This window comes from Petaurus breviceps, unplaced genomic scaffold, assembly GCF_028583685.1.
Source record: "Petaurus breviceps papuanus isolate PSGF00001 unplaced genomic scaffold, PetGlider_PUasm1.0 551, whole genome shotgun sequence".
NCBI lineage: Eukaryota > Metazoa > Chordata > Mammalia > Diprotodontia > Petauridae > Petaurus > Petaurus breviceps.
The window spans coordinates 25,040,994-25,044,415 of NW_027186372.1; the positions used below are offsets into that span (position 1 = coordinate 25,040,994).

Sequence of the window (3,422 nt, forward strand, 5' to 3'; positions counted from 1 at the left end):
AGGAAGGGGTCAGGTTATGAAGAGCTTTAAATGGCAAACAGAGGAGTTATAGTTGATCAGAGGGGCAATAATGGAGTCAATGAGCTAGAGTTCATCGAGTAGATTGAGAAGGAGCTATTGGGAAGGTAGGAGGAGAAATAATAAAGAGGAATGTCCTCCAAACTCAGAAAGGGGAGAAAACGGGGGGCAGCAAATAGTGTCAAATGCAGCAGAGAGGTCAAGGAATGAAAACTGAGGAAAGGTCAATAGATTCAGAGATTAGGAGGTTATTGATAACATTAGGAAGAGAAGTTTCAGCTGCATGATGAAGCCAGAAGTCAGACAGAAGAAAGTTTATAAGGGAGTGAATGGAGAAACTGGGGCACAACTTTTTTTAAGGAGTTTGGATGAGAAAAGGAGAGTTCTAGGAGAGTAGTTAGTAGGGATGAGAGGATCTAGCAAAGGTTTTTCTGAGGATAGGATATATAAGTATATACAGGCAGCAGGGAAGGAATCAGTAACTAAAGAGAGACTGAAGATTAGCCAGACAGAGGGATTGACAGGGGGACCAATCTGATAGAGAAGAAAGAAGGGGGTGGGATCAAAGGTGAATAAAGAGGGGTTGTCCTTCAAAAAGAGTGTCACCTCTTCATAAAGCTGGGTTTAAAGGAGGAAATGGTAAGATGGTAGCAGTTAGGTTTTCATCAAATCTCCCAAAAGCCTTTGCTTTTCCTCTTCCTTTGAGCTGTCCTAGGTAATCATTCAAAATAGTGGGGTACTCTCTTGATCCTGAAAACCCCACAAAATCACGTAAGTCAAGGGGTTCAAATCTCCGGGTCCACTTCAAGAACACCCATGAAACAGCCCAAGCTATCAAGGGCATGCATATCTGAAAAGCTACCAAGTATTTGAAAGATGTCACATTGAAGAAACAGTGTGTTCCTTTGCGTCGATATAATGGTAGAGTTGGCAGGTGTGCCCAGGCTAAGCAATGGGGTTGGACACAGGGTCGGTGGCCCAAAAAGAGTGCTGAATTCTTGCTGCATATGCTTAAAAATGCAGAGAGTAACACAGAACTGAAGGGTTTGGAAGTGGATTCTCTTGTCATTGAGCATATCCAGGTTAACAAGGCTCCCAAAATGCGACGGCGTACTTACAGAGCTCATGGTCGAATTAACCCATACATGAGTTCTCCCTGCCATATTGAGATGATACTTACTGAAAAGGAACAAATTGCTCCTAAACCAGAAGAGGAGGTTGCTCAAAAGAAAAAGATATCCCAGAAGAAACTGAAGAAACAAAAGCTTATGGCACGGGAGTAAATATGACATTAGAGTGCAAATAAAAGTGAAATGAAACCATTTGTTACAGTAAAAAAAAAAAAAAGATGGTAGCAGTTAAGGAAGGGTAATATAGGGGACTGAGAAATGAGGAGGGTTTGTCAAGAAGAGAAGCATGTATGACTAAGTGTTCCCCAAACACAGGGGTTCTTAGTGCTTTAATATTTTGATAGCTATGGTCCAATACAATTGGTTTCCTTTGTAATCCAATGTATCATATATTATGCATTTTAAAACATTATCCTGATAAGGGGTCCATGAGCTATATCAGACTGACAAAAGACACAAAAAAGTCAAGCACCCTAGCATGAATAGTGGGTTCCATACTATCAATAATCTCTGAAGCTTGATGGAGGTGATATGCAGCCCTGCCTTTGTTCCTTAATATCCTCAAACTTGACCTCCATATCCTAGAAAGCACTTTTATTGTTAAACTATACAAACCCTGACCTTTGGATTGCTTATAGTCTGATTAAATGTTTTAAATTCGTTGGATAGAAATAATTTGAATATAGAGGGATCTATCCTTATCCATGTTCGACTCTTACTTTGTATGTGTTCTCCTTCACTTTCAAAGGAAAATGATTTGCTTCATTGTGGGCAGCATTCTGAAACTTTCCTTCTCTGGTGCCTTGGGAGGCCCCTTTGATTCTAAATCCAAAGGCCACCAGGGAAAACTTCCAAACAACTCAGGTCAAACAAAAGATCTACCTCAGGAGAGAATCTCGAATCAGCGAGTTTGGCGAATAGTGGTAAATCAGCTGCTCTCAGATAAGAGGCTCTGTTAATTAACATTTTAAATTTTAATGTGTCAATAATTTAGGAGTACTGTTTGCTAGGGTCATGGTTTTTCTCCTTTGAAGAAAAAATTTGCAGGAACAGAATCACTTACCGGGGGATTCCTGTGAGATTCATTAGGAAGGTAATCGGATATGAGAGGTAAAGGTTTGCATTTTAGCATCCATCTTTGTATATCTAGGTCTGTTCCTAGATTCGTCATCCTTTTTAAAGCTAACAACTACCCTAGAGTAAAGCTAGTCAAGATGGCAGCATGAAGCAGCAGCCATCTTGGAAAACCCTTATCTGCAATCAACAGAATAGATTCCCTATAGCAGACAAGAAGTTTAGCCTTGTATTAATTAGCTAGATTAGTTCATTTGGGTAACATATGTGTGGTTCCATTATAAGCAAGATAAACAGTATGGTGTGCTAGAAAGAATGCTGGTTCTGGAATCAAATGACCTGGGTTCAAATTCAGGCTCTGTCCTTTGGGCAAATCACTTAACTGTTCTATGACGTAATTTCCACATCTGAAAAATGTATTTTTGACCTCTCAAATCCCTTCCAACTCTATTTGTATGAACCTATAACAGATAAAAAGTGAAAAAAGAAAACAGTTGACAGATTGCTTCGTCAATAAGATACCAAAGAGCTGATTTAAATGCTTTATTGATGTGAACAGTTACTTGGCACGATCTAGATATAGGCTAAGAAGTGTTAACAAATAGACAATTCTCCCACACTTAGACAAAAACTAGTTATTAATTAATTACAATAGGCCCACAGGGGAATGGTATGTTTGCAGCAACAGGAAGGACAGTATACTCTACCTTGATTACAATTTTTAAAAAAGCTCTTCTGCTTATTTCCTGACCATGTAGCATCAAATATTTTATTGACGGGTGATTTCTGTCTATCATGCTTTTACACCAGAGACAACAAAATATTGACCATACACAAAACTTCCAAGTGGGTTATTGAACAATACGACACAGTCAACCTAATTCCATACTTATGGCAAAAGGTGCTGGAAAACAATTGCCTCCGATTTCTCCCCTAGACATGTGACAGTCTTCAGATCTCCACACCAGTGATGAGCTCCTGTGTCAGCGGATGGTAGGCAACATGCATGAGAGTTCAGCCCCTGGGCTTTTATAACTTAAGAAGTCCATTTTTGTTTTGAGTTATTTGTTTTCTTGCTTATCTACCTTACATTGTACTTTCTGTGATTTTAATTAGTGGGGAAACAAAGGGTTATCTGTTGCCTTTGTTCCCGAATTTACACTTTGGAATATGTAAGCATTACAGTTAGTTGAGATAGCG

The 3,422-nt window shown here is 39.3% G+C and overlaps 1 pseudogene; it reads left to right on the top strand.

Annotated features, from left to right (window-relative positions):
* The first annotated feature begins 845 nt into the window (after nt 1-845).
* Nucleotides 846-1,337, top strand: LOC138172550 (large ribosomal subunit protein uL22-like; annotated as a pseudogene).
* Nucleotides 1,338-3,422: the final 2,085 nt, after the last annotated feature.